Raw genomic sequence first — 18,761 nt, 5'->3', positions numbered from 1 at the left:
TGCAGAGGATCAGGCAGATGATGAGAAGAGTTGGTTTGTCAGTCCAGGTCCTCATCTGGCTCTCTGGCATGCACATCAGTGTCACCTGGCTGAATACCTGTTCATTTGCTCCATCATTTATACTAAATTTGGGGGCTTCTGCTCACCCTTTCAGTTCCTATCAGCTATTACCAGGTTTCTCAGTGACGTCTTTCATTCTAGGGTCAGGACATCTGGTCTGGTGGTTTCTGCCCTGATCTCTCACCTCTGACTCTTATCAGGGGGAAGGCAAATGAGTTTTATCAGGGTTGTGGAAAGTGACGTCTTTTATCAGGCTATGCCTGATAACACTATTGGAGGGCTCTGTAGGCTGTGCCTGGTGGAACTGCAGGTTTATTTTAAAATGGAGTTTCAAAAGGGAGTTGCTCAGGCTAAAGCCATTACAGTTAGGCTGAGGCCATCCTTACAGGCCTGCTGTCAATTTGTTCTATGAAGAATCCACTTAATTAACACTGAGCTGGAGCAGAGTAGCACGTTCGAGGAAGGCTTCAGAGACAAGCACAGAGAAACTAAGTTTATTTCACGAGGACAAAAAGCCCAATGAATTTGACTTTAAAACTAGCACAGCTCTCACAGCTTAGAAGGAAGATGGGACAGCTCTCTCAAGAAAGCACTTTTCCCTACCACCTCCCCTCTGTCTTTGGAACATCTACAATGACATGGGTGGTTCCAAAGCCATAGGCCCAGCCTGTTAGGAGAGGCAGGCGGAGGCCCAGACGTGTATTAGGCAGCCCTGGTGGCCCTGTGTTCAGTGTGGGGACAGGACAGACCAGGGGAAAGCAGGCTGGGATCCTGATTGGATGTCACCAATCCAGTGACCTGGGATGAGGTGACACGTTTCCCTTATAGAGTCTTCCATCTATGAGTATCTTAGGCATTTGATATTTTGGGGCTGTTAGCATAAATGGGACTCCTTTCTGAAATTTCATTTTCTATTTTTTTGTAGGTACATAGAAATATAAATCACAGCTTTAATTTCTTCCTTTCCAAATCCTAAGCCTTTTACTATTACTTTTCTTTGCCTCAGTCTTGGAGTAGCATCTTTCAAATAAAATGTTACACAGAAGTGATAATTTGTTAGCAGCCTTTCTTAGTCCTGATTTCAGGGAGAGTGTTTTTTCAGTATTTTACTCTTTCAGTATAACATTTGCTATCGGGATTTTTTTTTTTTAATTAGATGAAGGAAGTTGCCTTTTATTCCTTGTGTGCTAAAACAGTTTTTCCTGAGTGGACGTTGAACTTTATCAAATGCTTTTTCTGCATCTGTTAATATATTCCTATGATTTTACTTCTTTAGTTTGCTAATATGTAAGTTAAGTTTTAATTGTAAAACCAACTTTGCATTCCTGAAGCAAACTCAACATGGTGGTCTTTTTTAAATCTATCACTGTATTTAACTTGCTGTATTTTTTAAAAATACCTTTGTTTTATTTATTTATTTTTATGTGGTGCTGAGGATCGAACCCGGGCCCCACATGCGACGGGTAAGTGTTCTACCCCTGAGCCACAATCCCAGCCCTCATTTGCTGTATTTTGCTTATGATTTTTGCTTCTGAATTTGTGAAAGATACTTGCTTGTGATTCCCCTCCCCATTTTTTGTACTATCTTTGTCAATTTTTTGCCAAATTTGATAAGTTAAAGTGAGTTGTTTGCAAGAGTTTGTGTAAAATTAGCATTATTTCTTCTTAAAAATTTAAAAGAATTTGTTGCTAAACTCATTTTGTCTTTGAGATGTCTTTGAGAAGAATTTTAGTAAATAATTCTTTTTCTTGAAAGAAATTTACCTACTTGGACTTCTTGCATCAGTGTTGGTAAGGTATATTTTTCAAGGAATTCATTCAATTCATTTAAATTTTCAAATGTACTGCCATAAATTTTTTCATAAAATTCTCTTACCATCTTTTAAATTTTGTCTGATCTACACTGATGTTCCCTTTTTATTTCAGATATTAGTTTTGACTTTTCTATTTCTTGTTGAGTCTATATTTTAAAAAAAATCTGATGATTAAATTTTCATTATTATATCTTTATTTCTTTTTTAAAATTTCTGTTCTTAATGTTGCTATTATTTCCTTGGGGTTTACTTTCTTTACTTTTATAAACATATATATATATATATAAATAATATTATATATATGATATTATATATGCTTATAATATGTATATTAGTTGTAGGCAGACATAATACCTTTTATTTTATTTATTTTTATTTTTATGTGGTGCCAGGGATTGAACCCAGTGCCTCAAGCATGCTAGGCAAGTGCTCTACCACTGAGCCACAACCCTGGCTTATTTTGGTGGGGATATTTATAAAGTTATTTTAATGCTTTTCTTTTAATATATACATTATGGCTATGTGATTCTCGCTAATTTAGGATTTAGGTATATCCCATAAACTTTGATATGCCATTTTAAAATTTTAATCCGAAATATTTAGAAATTTATACTGAGTTTTTGTTTTTGATTTCTGATTTAGAACAGAGAAAGATTCTCCTCTAAATGCTTCTAAGGCTTAAAACTTGCTTTATGGTCTGATATATGGCAGATTTGGATAAATATTTCATGTGAACTTGAGAGAATTCGCATTCTGCAGTTGTGTGCAGGTTTCTGTGTCTGTTGGCTAGGTCAGGTTTGTTTATTGTGCTGTTCAAATCCACGTGCTTAATCATTTTGTACGCTTGTCCTATCAGTTGTTGAAGGGGGTATGTTTGGATCCACCACAGTGATGGCAGATTTGTCTATTTATGCTTCATATAATTTAAAAGTATGCTGTTGACGTGTTTAGAATTATTATCTTCCGGAAGGATCGGGCATTTTATCATCTGAAAATATCCCTGTTTATGTTTAATAATTTTTTTCAAAAAATTTTACTTAAAAATCTACTTTATATTAGTATTTTCATACCAGCTTTCTTTTGGTTGTGGTTTTCATTGTTATCTTTCCATTATTTTACTCTCAATCTTTCTGTATCTTTATATTTAAGGTGTATCTCTTATAAGCAGCAGTTTTTCTTTATGTGCAGTCTCTGATTTTTAATATTTAGTCCATTTACATTTAATTCAATTGCGGATATATTTTGGATTTAGATCAGGTATGTTCCTTTTATGTATATTTCCAACCTATTCTATGTCCTTCTTTTCAATTTCTTATTTTTTATTTTTGAGTCATTAAGTACATTTTTGTTATTATTATTTTTTAACCTTTTTGTTAACATGCTAGGTATACATTCTGTGACCATTTTTGGGGGTAATTCTTGATATTTCAGGTGGCATCTTTGACTAATTTCAATCATTTAAATTAGCATTTTTTTTTACCATTTTCTAAGAATTCTTGGTATTAGAACATTAAGCACTTTGTTTATTCCCTCACAAATTTTGTAGTTTTATAAACAAATTTTACATGTATTTTAAGCCATGAGTACAATCAATATTCACTTATATTTTCTCACGTATTTATCCTTTCATTTCTGTACTTGTGATTGATGAACTTTAGCATTTCTTTAGGGTGACTTTCCTGGTGATAAATTGTCTCAGTTTTTTTTTTCTGTTATGTTTATTTTGCTTCTGTTTTTTAGGTGTATTTTTCTGAGTATAGATTAGTGAGTCTGCTGTTTTTGTCTACACTCTAAAGATGGTGCTCATTTTCTTTTTGCTTTTATTGCTTCTGAGAGGTTTACTCTGTTAGTCTTACATTGCTCTGTTAAAGATCATCTACCTTTCCATTCAACTCTTGGATCCATATCTCTTCTTTTAGCATTTTGCGCTGAGGTACTTAAGGGTTGTTTTCTTACAGTTTGTAGCACCTTTGAGTATGTGGTTTGATATCTGTCATCTTTTTTGGATAATTCTTGTCATTATCTTTTCAAATTTTGGTTTGTGCTCTGTTCTCACTCTCCTCTTCTTTGGGACACAATTACATACATGCAAGACTTTTTTCAATATGTTCCTCATGCCTCTTTTGGTCATTTTACCTCTGTCCTTCAGTCAAAGTATGTTCTCACCAAACGAAGAAATTGAAGAAGACCTTAGAAAATGGAAAGATATCCCAATTTCTTGGATAGGAAGAATTAATATTATTAAAATGGCTGTGCAACCAATAGTGCTATACAGATTCAATGGAATTCCCATCAAAATTTCAATGATATTCTTTATAGAAACAGAAAAAAACTGTCATGAAATTTATTTGGAAAAATAAGAGGTCCAGAATAGCTAAAGCAATCCTTGGCAAGAAAAATGAATCATGAGGCATCACCATACCAGACCTTAAATCATATTGCAGAGCTATTGTAACAACAACAACAACAACAACAAACAAACAAAAACAAAACAAAAAAAACATGGTATTGGCACCCAAATAGGCAAGAATGCCAATGGAACAGAACAGAAGACACAGAGACAAACCCACATGAATACAGTTACACTAGGCAAAGGCGCCATAAACATACACTAGAGAAAAATCAGCCTCTTCAACAAATGGTGCTGGGAAAACTGGAAATCCATACATAACAAAATGAAATTAGGCTTATCTCTCACCACACAAAAAATTCAATTCAAAGTGGATCAAGTACATAGGCATTATTTCAGAGACCTTGCACCTACTAGAAGAATATATAGACCCAACATTCCAACATATTGGCTCAGGGACTGACTTTCATAACAAGACTCCTAAAGCACAAGAAGGAAAATCAATAATCAATAAAGGGGATGGAATCCAAGTAAAACAATCAAAAGCATTAAGAGAGAGCCTACAGAATGGGAGAAAATCTTTGCTATCTGCACCTCAGAAAGGGTGTTAATTTCCAGAATATATAAAGAACTCAAAAAACTTTACACACAAACACACACACACACACACAAGAAAACAACAACAAAAACAAATAACCCAAATAAAAAATGAGCAAAGGAACTAAGCAGACAATTTGAAAAGAAGAAATACAAATTGTCAATAAATATATGAACAAAAATTCAACATCTCTGGCAATTACAGAAATGAAAATTAAAACAACTAATTAAAAAAAAAGGATATAGAGCTGGGAGTGTAGTACAGTGGTAGAGTGCTTGCCTAGCAAGCGTGAAGCACTGGGTTTGATCCTTAGCACCACAAAAAAATAAATAAAATAAAGATCCATCAAGCACTAAAAAAAAAAAAAAAGAATAAATGTTGGCGAGGATGTGGGGAAAATGGTTCACTTATATGTTGCTGGTGGGACTGCAAATTGGTGCAACCACTCTGGAAAGCAGTATGGAGATTACTCAGAAAACTTGGAATGGAGCTACCATTTGACCCAATTATCTCTTAGGTATATACCCAAAGGACTCAATCAGTATACTATAGTGAGTAGGCCACATTTATAGCATTATAATATTTATAGCAGCTCAATTCACAGTAGCTAAGCTATGGAACCAATGTAGGTGCCCTTCAACAAATGAATAGATTAAGAAAGTGTGGTATATATACACAATGGAATATTTCTCAGCCATAAAGAAGAAGGAAATTATGGCATTTGCCAGTAAATGGATGGAACTGGAGACTATTATGCTAAGTGAAATAAGCCAATCCCCAAAACCAAAGGCCAAATGTTCTCTCTGATATGTGGATGCTGACACACAGTAAGGCTCGGGGGAGGAAAGAATTAGAAGTTCATTGGATTAGACAAAGGGGAATGAAGAAAAGGGAAGAGAGGAATAGGAAAGGCAGTAGAATGAATTGTATATATGTATACATGATCAGTGTGACTTCACATGTTCACCCACCAGAATGGAAAATTATACTAGATATAAGTATAATACATCAGAATACACTCTGCTGTCATGTATATCTAAAAAGAACAAATAAAAAATTACAAAATACAAATAACAATGAATGTTGGCAAGGATTTGGGGAAAAAAGTACACTCATATATGGATGGTGAGAATTATTTTTATTGGTTCTTTTTAGTTATAGATGACAGTAGAATCCATTTTGATTATTTGATAATAACAGGTTTTTCTGCTCTTTCAGTTTGTGAAGTCTTTCTTCATTATGTTTAACCTGGTATTAGTTGAATTCTTATTGCTGTGGTTTGGAATGGTTGTCCCCTAGGGTTGGTCCTCAGTGTGGCTGGGTTGAGGTGGTGGAAGCTGGGAGGGGCCTAGTGGGAGGTAGCAAGGTCACTGGGGGCATGCCCTCAGAGAGACTAAGGTACTTCTCACAGGAGCCATTTAGTTCCCACGAGAGTGAAATATTGTAAAAGAGAAAGCCTGATCCTTGAGTCCTTCTTTGGCTTCCTATCTTGTCATTGACTCCAACCATGATACCGTTTACCATGTTTTGATGCAGCCAGAAGGGTCCTTACCAGAGGTCAAGTGGATGGGGCAGCCTAATCTTGGACTTTCAGTCTCCATAAGTGTAAGCTATGTAAACCCCCTTTATTCATACATAGCCAAGCTTCTGGTATTTCATTATGACAATGTAAAACAGATTAATATGCTCATATTACTTATTCTACTTTCAATTTAGAAGTTTTATTTTGTTTTGCTAAATTTCTTATTGTTTAGTTTTTTTGAACCTATTCATTGTAACTATTTTAAAATCCATTTCTGATAACTCTAATATTTAAATTTCTACTGGCCTGCTTTTCATGTATAATTTTACTTTTTGTTTCCATGAGTTCACACCTTTTTAAAAATTTGTTCAGATTAGTTATACATGACACTAGAATGCATTTTTAAAAAATATTTATATTTTAGTTGTAGTTGGACATAGTACCTTTATTTTTTAATTTATATGTGGTGCTGAGGATTGAACCCAGGGCCTCGCATGTGCTAGGTGAGCGCTTTACCGCAGCCCTAGAATGTATTTTGACATATTGTACATAAATGGAGTATAACTTCTTTCAATCAGATTTTTTCTTTCTTTCTGAATTGGAGTTGAGCATGTGAAGTTCTGGAAGCTGCTCCCCCCCAGAGAGGATTTGTTTGTCTCTGGCAGGCTCTCAGAACTGGGACAGCTCACTCCTGAGCAGTCTTGAAGCTGGGTGCCAGTGTTTGGGAGGTGAGCCTTTTTCTCCTCCACTCTGTCCCTGTTGGGGACATAACTGAAAGCCTGTTCACCAGGCTCTGAGCTCTGCTTTCTCTTCCTCAACCCTGAGAGTTTGCTGAAGGCTTTGTTCAGTTCTCAGACCCTCAACAGTGGCCTTCGGAAGGCAGTGTGACTTGGGAGTGGAAGGGTGCTTTTGTCATTGAAGTCAGAGGGAGATGGAGGGCATGTCACAGTCTCCTGCGGGGGACAAGCCCAGTCTGCGGACGTCTCAGGCCCTGGACAATGTGGCTGCATTTCTGTCTCTGTCTTGCAGCTTCTTAGGCTCTGCTTTCCAGGTAGAGAAAAGAACTAAAACCACAAGGCAACGCCTCTCATATTAACCAGCTCTTGCCATGGAGATTAAGTCCATTAGCAGGATGCTGTGACAGTCAGAGGCAGAAGTTATGCCCAAGTATGGGGAGGGCCAAGGACAGATGGGCAGCACAGAGGGCTACTGTGGTCCCTGCAGTGTCCCCCAGGGAATCTGGCTTATGACCCAGAAAGCACAAGGATTGCTACACAGTGCAATCGCCACCCACATGGCTTCCTGATCAGGAGAGGAAAGACTTTTTCAGCAGTTCTTCTGGTGGATATTATTTATTCTGTTTTTCCCCCAGATTGAAACTAAGTTGAGGTCTAAATCACTTTGGGAAGTAAATAGCAGTGCTGTTGTTTTTTTTTTTTCTTTTCTAAGAGGCATAGATCATTCTTCTTGGAGAGGGGAGTTTGATATTTTCCTCCAGAAACTAATTTTATAGCTTTAGAAAAGCCATTAATTTTAGGAACACAGGCTGCTTGGTCAGGTCTGGTGGGTGCTGAGTTTGGACACTGCAGAACAAGCAGAGGGGACAAAGTTGACCCTGAGCTCACCTACAGAGGCTGCAGATGCCACAGTGCTGGTACTCCCTTCTCCCTGGCAGGCAGTGCTATCTGGGTCCTCTGCCACTCACAGTATGGGCTTCTGAGGGAGCAGGTCCTCCAGCATGGGCCACCTGCACACCAGCAGATAGACGTAACAGGGGCCACACGTCTAGAGAGCTAGCTGACAATTCTTTGTGGTAGCATTGGATCTAAAGGGGCTTGTATATGAGTACCATTTTTTCCCCTGGCATTTTGTAAACTCTCAATCTGCAACCTATTAGATAGAAATGAATAAAACCGGCTCTTACCCTGAGATCCAGGCTTCTGTGGTTGGTAGAGGATGCTGAGGGCCTCATCACTGTGGTTAGACACATAGTTATTGAACATCTGACTGGAGTGTGCCAGGTTCCCCAGAGACTGGAGACATACCAGCCTTTCAACAAGGAGGGCCCTTTTTAGTTCTGAGAAAGAGAGTTTGGGTAGTGTGTGATGTGGGGTGCCAGCAGGAGACCTGAGGTAGGGTTGGGGAGCACAGGGGTAGGAGCCTCAGACTGAATGAAATGGGCCTCACTACAGATGCAGGGAGGGAGCTGAGACTCCTCCAGACTTCTGGGGCCCAGGGAAATTTTGTGTGTGGGTTTCTCATAATCCTCTTACATACCTTTCTTCTCCGCATTCCAACCTCTGAATCAGTTACGGGAAAGCCAAGTGGTAAGATCAGGAACACCCACATTTAAGATTCACTTCTGTTAGAAAAAACAGTTTGTAATACTAGATCTCAGCTTGAGATGGTGTTATGGTTTGGATCTTTAATGTCCCCTGAACAGCTCCTGTGTTAGGTAATGCAGCAATGTTCACAGGCGAAAAGATTGGATTATGAGAGCTGCAACCTCATCGGTGGATTAATCCACTTGATGGATTAATAATTTGTGCAGACTACTGGGTAGTAACTAGGCAAATGTGGCATGGGTAGAGGAAGTGGGTTGCTGGGGATGTGGCCTTAGCCTTTATCTGTGCCTTGCTTCTTCCTCTCTCTTTCTTGGCTTTCCAGCTGCCTGGAGGTGAGCAGCTTTCCCCTCCATGCCCTTCTGCCCTGATGGTCTGCCTCACCTGAGACCCAGAGCAATGGAGCTGGCTGGCCATGGACTAAACCTCTGAACCCACAAGCCCAAAGTGAACTTTTCTTCCTCTAAGTTGTACTTGTCAGGCATTTTGAACACAGCCAACAAAAGCTGACTAGCAGATGGAAACACCGGCCAGAACTGGACATCCATTGGCTTCCTTGGGGAGGTCCAGCCTGGGCCCTTCTGGGTGAGCACAGCAAGGTAACAGTGCCCAAGGAGGAACAAGGACGGAGCTACCTGGGACCTGCATCCTTCTAACTGCTCAGGAGGATGAGCTCCTCTGCTCCTCTGGGGATAAATAACCACATGATGACTGATCTGCTCAGGCACAGGATGTCAGCACTGCTGGGTCCCTCCAACAGATAGGCACCATGCGGTGAGAGTGGGGAGCAGGCCCTTGCCTTAACAAACATATTGAGGGTTTCCTCTCAACATTAATGACTCTTCCCTCCGTGGTTTCCCCTCATCCCATTCCGAGCGCGTTTCTCTTGCCCTTTCAGCTACCTCCTCTTGGAGACACTCATTCATGGTGCAGGTGCTCCAACATGTGTAGTTAATTAAATGAAAAACCCAACAGAAGCTTATGAAACAGTTTGGTCTCCTTTATTTCCCCCCGGAAGAAAACAACCAAAGGCAATCAGCTGTGCAAAAATGATTGCAAAGCAAGGAATTCGAGAGCTCGAGATTTCACAGCACTGTGCAATTACCAGTTGTATCCTCTGGTATCTTCCGGTTCCAGGGAGGCTGCTAACTGAACCTTTTCTACACGTTCTGCATATTCGCCATCAGGCCACCGTGGCCACAGGACACCGGTGAGATTGTCAGCATTAGTGGCTCTACCCACCCTGCATTCCCAGCTGGAAGAACAGAATCTGGCCCAGGACCATGTTTGCACTGTGAAGTGAATAATGGGTGAGTGAAGGAATGGATCCTTTTCCTAAGGTTTGCCCTTGGCTTACTTTACTTCACTGTTCCTACAGGTCCTGTCCCTTGCCACAGCTGACCTGAACTCTAGGATGGTGGATCTGCCCAAGCTAAACCAGTTTGCTCGTTTTCTTAGGTTTCTAAGTGTGGATGTAGAGAGTTCATTAAGCTCCTTGCAGATGGCATCATTAGGATGTAGGATTGGGAGGCATCCTGGCCTCGTCCTGAAGCCACAGCAAATGGCACTAAGTAGAGTCATAGAAACCTGTCCTGTACCCTGTCTCCTCTCCGTCTCTAACTCTTGTAGTCACACCTTCCAGATGGATCCTTCAATTTTTTTAAAATCTCCTTACATTTACTTTTCTTGGAGATTCCCTTCACTTTATATTTTTATTTTGGGGTACTTTTTCCACAAAATTTAAGCATGTTCATAACGTCTAAGTGTTTTTATGTCCCTGGCCCACCTATACCTTCCTTCCCCAAAGGTAACCATTATCCCAACCCCTGACACCATAGTTCTGCCTCTTTCTATAATTACTTAAATAGGAACATGCAGTGTGTAGTCTCCTGGGGTCTGGTTTCCTTGATGCGGTGCTTTTTGGCGTTCTTTCTTGTTGCTGTCCATAAAGTCTCCCCATCTCTGATCTCCATTGCTTTATCTCATTCCATGTCTGCCATCATTTGTCTGTCCACTTCACTATTGGTGAGGATTTGGGTTCTTAGTTCCTATGGTGAATATTCTTGTGAACGTCACTGAGGAAATCAGTTACACTGCTCTCCATATTGGTTGTGTTGATTTACAATCCCACCCAAAGTGTAAAAGTGTTCCTTTTTCTTCACATTGTCTCCCACCTTTCGTATTATTTGTACTCCCAATGGCTTGCCATTCTAACTGGAGTGAGAAGAAATCTCAGGGTCATTTTGATTTGCATTTCCCTAATTGCTAATGATTTTGAATATTTTTTCATACATTTGTTGTGCATTTGTATTCCCTTTGAGAAATGTCTGCTTAGATCATTTGCCCTTTTATTGGATGGGTTATTTGGGGTCTTATTATTGGTAAATTTTTCTTTATTCTAATTTGTTATATATGACAGCAGAATGCATTATAATTCTTATTACACATATAGAGCACACATTTTCATAACTTTGGTTGTATACAAAGTATATTCACACCTCTCGTGTCTTCATACATGTACTTAGGGTAATGATGTCCATCACATTCCACCCTCATTTCTATCCCCATACACCTTCCCGTCCCCTTTCACCCCTTTGTCCTAGCTAGAGTTTGTCTAGTCCTCCCATGCTCCCCTTGCCTATCCCACTATAAATCATCCCTTATATCAGAGAAAATATTCGGCATTTGTTTCTTTGGGATTGGTTAACTGCATTTAGCATTATCTTCTCCAACTCCATCCATTTACCTGCAAATTCCATGATTTTATTCTCTTTTATTGCTGAGTAATATTCCATGTGTATATATACCACAGTTTCTTTATCCATTCATCTTCTGAAGGGCATCTAGGTTGGTTCCATAGTTTAGCTATTGTGAATTGTGGTACTATGAACATTGATGTGGTTGTGTCCCTGTAGTATGCTGTTTTTAAGTCCTTTGGGTATAGACCGAGGAGTGGTATAGCTGGGTCAAATGGTGGTTCCATTCCAAGTTTTCCAAGGAATCTCCATACTGCTTTCCATATTGGCTGCACCAATTTGCAGTCCCACCAGCAATGTATGAGTATGCCTTTTTTCCACATCCTTGCCAACACTTATTGTTGTTTGTATTTTTAAAAATATATATTTATTTTTTAGATATAGGTGGACACAATGTCTTTATTTTACTTTATGTGCTGCTGAGGATCGAACCCAGTGTGTCACACATGCTTGCTGTGCACTCTACTGCTGAGCCACAACCCCAGCCCCTGTTGTTTGTATTCTTAACAGCTGTCATTCCGACTGGAGTGAGATGAAATCTTAGAGTAGTTTTGATTTGCATTTCTTTAAATGCTAGAGATATTGAACATTTTTTCATATATGTGTTGATTGATTGCATATCCTTTTCTGTTCAATTCCTTGGCCCATTTATTGATTGGATTATTATTATTATTTTTTTTTGTGCTTAGCTTTCTGAGTTCTTTATATACCCTAGAGAGTAGTACTCTATCTGATGTGTGAGGGGTAAAAATTGCTCCCAGGATGTGGGCTCTCTGTCCACCTCACAGATTGTTTCTTTTGCTGAGAAGAAACTTTTTAGTTTTAATCCATCTCATTTATTGATTCTGGATTTTAATTCTTGTGCTCTAGGAATCTTATTAAGGAAGTCGGGGCATAATCTGATATGACGGAGATTTTGGCCTACTTTTTCTTCTATTAGACAGGTCTCTCTGGTTTAATTCCTAGGTCCTTGATCCACTTTGAGTTGAATTTTGTGCATGGTGAGAGATAGGGTTTTAATCTCATTTTGTTGCATATGGTTTTCTACTTTTCCCAGCACCATTTGTTAAAGAGGCTATCTTTTCTCCAATGTATGTTTTTGGAAATCTTTGTCTAATACAAGATAATGGTAATTTTATGGGTTAGTCTCTATGTCCTCTATTCTGTACCATTGGTCTACCAGTCTGTTTTGGTGCCAATACCATGCTGGTTTTGCTACTATTGTTCTGTAGTATAGTGTAAGTTCTCATATAGTCATACCACCTGCTTCACTCTTCCTGCTAAGGATTGCTTTAGCTCTTCTGGGTCTCTTACTTTTCCAGATGAATTTCATGACTGCTTTTTTCTATTTTTATGAGGAATGTCATTGGGCTTTTGATTGAGATTGCATTAAATCTGTATAGTGCTTTGGGTAGTATGGTCGTTTTGGCCATATTAATTCTACTTCTCCAAGAACAAGGGAGAGCTTTCCTTCTTCTAAGGTCTTCTTTAATTTCTTTCTTTGGCATTCTGTAGTTCTTATTGTAGAGTTCTTTCACCTCTGTAGTTAAGTTAATTATTCCCAAGTATTTTATTTTATTTTTTTGAGGCTATTGTAAGGCGGGTAGTTTTCCTCATTTCCTTCTCAGAGGATTTGTCACTGATATACAGAAATGCCTTTTTTTTTATGGGTGTTGATTTTGTGTCCTGCTACTTTGCTGAATTCATTTACTAGTTCTAGAAGTTTTCTGGTGGAATTTTTTGGGTCTTCTAGGTATAGAATCATATCATCAGCAAATAGTGCTAATTTGAGTTCTTCTTTATCTATCTGTATCCCTTTAATCTCTTTCATCTGTCTAATTGCTCTGGCCAGTGTTTCAAGAACTATGTTAAGTAGAAGTGGTGAAAGAGGGCATCCCTGTCTTGTTCCAGTTTTTAGAGGAAATGCTCCCAATTTTTTCTCCATTTAGAATGATGCTGGGGCTTAGCATAGATGGCTTAGCATAGATGGCTTTTATGATATTGAGATATGTTCCTGTTATCCCTAGTTTTTCTAGTGTTTTGAACATATACGGGTGCTGTATTTTGTCAAATGCTTTTTCTGCATCAATTGAGATGATCATTTTTATCTTTAAGTCTATTGATATGTTTGATGAATTACATTTATTGATTTCCTTATGTTGAACCAACCTTGTATCCCTGGGATGAACCTTACTTGATCATGGTACACTATCTTTTAGATATGTCTTTGTATTTGATTTGCCAGAATTTTATTGAGAATTTTTGCATCTATGTTCATTAGAGATATTGGTCTGAAGTTTTCTTTCTTTGATGTGTCTTTGCTTAGTTTTGGAGTCAGGGTGATATTGGCCTCATAGAATGAGTTTGGAAGTGCTCCCTCTTTTTCTATTCCATGAAATAATTTATACAATATAGGTATTAGTTCTTCTTTATAGGTCTTGCAGAACTCAGGTGTGTATCCATCTGGTCCTGGGCTTTTCTTGGTTGGTAGCCTTCTGATGGTGTCTTCTATTTCATTGCTTGATCTATTTAAATTGTATATATCATCCTGATTCAATTTGGGCAAATTACATGACTTTAGAAATTTGTTGATACTTTAGATATTTTCTATTTCATTGGAGTACAAGCTTTCAAAATAATTTCTAATTATCTTCTACATTTCTGTAGTGTCTGTTGTGATATTTACATTTTCATCACATATGTCAGTAATTTGACTTTTCTATCTCCTTGTCTTCGTTAGCATGGCTAAAAGTTTGTCAACTTTATTTATTTTTTCAAAGAACCAACCTTTTTTTTTTGGTCAACTTTTTCAGTTGTTTCTTTTGTTTCAATTTCATTGATTTCAGTTCTGATTTTAATTATTTCCTGTCTTCTACTGCTTTTGGTGTTGATTTGTTCCTCTTTTTCTAGGGCTTTGAGATGTAATGTTAGCTCATTTATTTGTTGATTTTTTTTTCTTTTAAGGAATGAACTCCATGCAATGAACTTTTTTCTTAATACTGACTTCATAGTGTGCCAGAGATTTTGATACGTTGTATCTGTGTTCTCTTTTACCTCTGAGATTTTTTAAATCTCCTCCTTGATATCTGTTGCAATCCATTGTTCATTCAGTAGCATATCATTTAGTCTCTAGGTGTTGGAGTAGGTTTTATTTTTTAATTTTACCATTGATTTCTAATTTCATTCCATTATGATCTGATAGAATGCAGGGTAGTTTTCTACTTTTTTTGTATTTGCTAAGAGTTGCTTTGTGGCATATTATATGGTGTATTTTAGAGAAGGATCCATGTTCTGCTATGAAGAAAGTGTATTCACTTGTTGAAGATGAAATATTCTATATATGTCAATTCAGTCTGAGTTATTGATTTTATTATTGAATTCTATAGTTTCTGTGTTTAGCTTTTGTTTGGAAGATCTATCCAGTGGTGAAAGAGGTGTGTTAAAGTTACCCAGAATTATTGTGTTGTGGTCTATTTGGCTCTTGAATTTGAGAAGAATTTGTTTGATGCTCCATTGTTTGGGGAATATGTATTTATAATTGTTGTGTCTTGTTGATATATGGTTCCCTTAAGCAGTATGTAATGTCCTTCTTTATACCTTTTGATTAACTTTAGCTTGAAGTCTACTTTATTTGATACAAGGATGAAAACCCCTGCTTGCTTCCACAGTCCATATGAGTGGTATGATTTTTTCCCAAGATTTTACTTTTAGTCTGTGGATCTTTTTTTGTATGTGTGTGGATATCTTTTCCTATGAGATGAGTCTCCTGGAGGCAGCATATTTTTTTTGATACAATCTGCTAACTATATCTTTTGATTGGTGACTTTAGTCCATTAACATTTAGGATTATTATTGAGACATGATTTGTATTCCCAGGCCTTGATATTTATTTTTGTTATTTAATTTGACTTGGTTTCTGCTTTGATTAGTTTTTCCTTTATTGTAATACCTCCCTCTGCTGGTTTCATTTCCTCTTCATGGAATATTTTGCCAAGGATGTTCTGTAGTGCAGGTTTTCTAGCTGTGAATTCTTTTAACTTTTCTTTATTATGGAAGGTATTTATTTCTTTATCAAATCTAAGGCTTAATCTTGCTGGATATAGGATTCTTGTTTGGCATCCATTTTCTTTCAGAGCTTGATATATGTTGTCCTAGGATCTCCTAGCTTTCAGGGTCTGGGTTGAAAAATCTGCACATAATCTAATTGGTTTCCCCCTATATATAATCTGCTTCCTTTCTCTCGTGGCTTTTAATATTCTATCCTTATTCTATATGTTAGGCATTTTCATTGTAATGTGCCTTGGTGTGGATCTATTATGACTTTGTACATTTGGCATCCTGTAATCCTGTAAGTCTCTTGAATTTGGTTTTCTAATTCATTCTTCATGTTTGGAAATTTTTTTGATATTATTTCCTTGAATAGATTGCTCATTCCTTTGGTTTGGAACTCTATGCCTTCCTCTATCTCAATAATTCTTAAATTTGGTCTTTTTTATGCTATCCCATATTTCTTGAATGTTCTGCTCATGATTTCTTACCATCTTCACTGTGTGGTCTACATAGTTTTCAAGATTATATATTTTTGTCTTCATTGTCTGAGGTTCTGTCTTCCAAGTGGTATAATCTGTTGGTGATGCTTTCAATTGAGATTTCAATTTGGTTTATTGTTTCTTTCATTTCAAGGATTTCTGGTTTTTTTTTTTTTAGAATCTCTATCTCCCTATTGAAGTCATCTTTTGCCTCCTGTATTTGTTTATGTAGCTCCTTGTTAAAATGATCTTTTGCTGCCTGTATTGCTCTTATATCATCCTTGAATTCACAGAACATTTTAGTTATGTGCATCCTGAACTCCTTCTCTGTCATTTCATCTGCTGTGCTGGCCCTGGATTCTAATAATGTGGCATCTTGATTTGTTTGGGGGCACTTTCTTCCCTTGTCTTTTCATGTTGCTCATGTGTCTTCCCTTTTAGCTCTGTGGATCCAGGCATTACTGTTTTTACCCTATAGTGCCCCTGTAGGGTTCCATTACTTCTCCTTTGAGGGTTAGGACAATATGAACAGATCTCAATATAATCAATATACAACCTTAAATCAAATAGTTGCTATTAAGATGTTTACAGTTTGGTCACAATGTACAGAAATGGTAAATTCAATTATTATCTACAATAGAATCAGTAGGTTTATAAAAGGGTTCACAGTTCCTGATGGTGGACAGAGAACCGGGGGTGGGGTGTGGGATGATATGCTGAGGAGGTAGGAGGTGGGGATGTAGAGTTATTAAATCTTAGGAAGTGTGGAAGAGAAATCTAAAGAGAAAGATTAGTAGCATGAGAAGAGAGAGGGAGTAGTAATTTTGGATAGATAAGTAAGTGGGAAGACAGTAGAGGACATAAAACAAACACACAAATATATTAAGAAAAATAAAAAAAATGTTAAAATAGTAAAAATAGGAGGAAAAAAGAGAAAAAAGAAAAAAAAAGAATATGTGAAATGAGCAATCTATTCAATGAAATAATATCAAAAAATTTTCCAAACATGTAATATCCTATTCAGACATCCTAGTCCTCAGTATCCTAATTCATGCAAAGTACTTGGTTTCACATATTTTGGGGATGTGAGGGCAGGAGAATAGAGAGTAAGAAGGAAAAAAGTCTCGAAGGAAGAAACAAGGATTGTTTTGGTTGGAGATCAGTATCTTTCCTTCTTCCCTTATCACCCAATGGGTGGGGTCGTCTGTTAGATGGCATCTCCACCCTCAGGATGGTGAAGGTAACCAGGGTGGGAGGGTTGGTCCTGGTTGGAGGGCACCTGGAAGTGGAGTGTGGGACCTCTTGGTCCCCAAAGGGAGATTGCACCTCAAGGATCTCTTTTTGGGCCCACTTGTGTGATGTGAGCACCTGGTCTTTCTCCTTATCTTGCCTGAAGACCTCCCATTTCCTGGTCTCTGATAGTCTCTAAGCTGCATCACACTCACTCACCCTCTCCCTTACTACTTCCTAATCAAGGACATTTCTCTCAGGGGCTCTTGAGCATGGCACTTTGGATGCGCAGCGCACCTGCCAGCTGATAGCTCTTTTGTGTTCAGCAGTCACTGTGCCGGGTTAGCAGCTGCTGGGGAGTTAGGAACTAGGTACCTGGCCAGCCAGAGTTCCAAACTGGGAGTTGCCCACAGTAAAGATGGTGATGAAGGTGACCCAAGATGGAGGTGGTTGCTTTCAGGGATGGGGTGTTGGGTTGCGTGGGGGGGAGCTGAGCAATGTCATTAGACAATAAGTTTAGAGATGAGCTCTGTGGCTTGCAGTGTGTGGCTGTTGGCTGATTCAGAGCCTGTGTGAAGTTCTCAGGTGCTGGCGGGCTACTGTGCATAGGGGACTCTCTCCACTGCTGCAGAGTCCCAAGATGGAGGTGACTGGGGGAGCCCCATGTTGGTAGGTGGGGATCCACACAGGAGTGGTGGCCAGAGTTCCTACCACGCATAGCTGCTGGGTGTCCTGTGTGGGAGCGGCGTCTGGGATTTCTGCTTGGGTGGGTGGCTGAAAGTTCTGCTCGGGTGCCGATGCAGATGGTCCTGCTCGGGCACCTGGTAGTCCTGTGCGGCCGAGTAGTTGGGAAACTTTCTCTGACACTGAGGCCTAGAGCCCTGCATGGGCACAGTGGCCATGATCCCTGCATGGGAGCTCACAGAGAAGCAGGATTCTCACTAATTGAGTCCCAAGTCATGGAACCACACAGAATGCTGCCTCCCTCTGGCCTGTCATCATCTGTTGATAAGTTTAAAATTTTTTTTATATATTCTGGGTATTAATCCTCTGTTGGAAGATTAGATATCGAAGATTTTTCTCCCATTCTGTAGGTTCTCTCTTAATGCTCTTAGTTGCTTTCTTTGCTGTGCAGAAGCTTTTTAAATTTGATGGCATTCTGTTTATTTTTTCTTGCTATTATTTGCTGAACTTCAGGAGTCCTATTGTGAAAGTCATTGCCCAGGTCAGTATGAAATTCCTTTTTTAAAAAATACAATTATTTATTTACTTATAAATTACATTTTGACATATTAAACACAAATGGAGCCCAACTTCTCATTCCTCTGGCTGTACATGATTGAAATATGTTTTTGACTTATGTTTTTAATTTACCAGGCATTTATTGGGACATAATCCCCTTGTAAATTGAGGAGCATTTCTATCTGTCTGTCATCTATTTATCATCGTCTATCTATTGAGAAACAAAAGACTTCCTTAATAAGTTGAGAAAGAATGGGGGTGGGGATTTTAAAGAATTGACACTTGCCATTATGGAGTTTGGCAAGTACAATGTTTTGC

At 38.4% G+C, this 18,761-nt stretch overlaps 1 pseudogene; it reads right to left on the bottom strand.

The window, feature by feature from the left end:
- The window catches only part of LOC113183304 (uncharacterized), a 69,186-nt pseudogene extending 51,083 nt beyond the window's left edge, over nt 1-18,103 (bottom strand).
- Between the last annotated feature and the right edge of the window lie 658 nt (nt 18,104-18,761).

The sequence above is a fragment of the Urocitellus parryii genome, chromosome 1, assembly GCF_045843805.1.
Source record: "Urocitellus parryii isolate mUroPar1 chromosome 1, mUroPar1.hap1, whole genome shotgun sequence".
NCBI classification, from domain to species: domain Eukaryota; kingdom Metazoa; phylum Chordata; class Mammalia; order Rodentia; family Sciuridae; genus Urocitellus; species Urocitellus parryii.
Note: the sequence above shows the minus strand (reverse complement) of the source record. Positions and strands in the feature narration are given on the sequence as shown.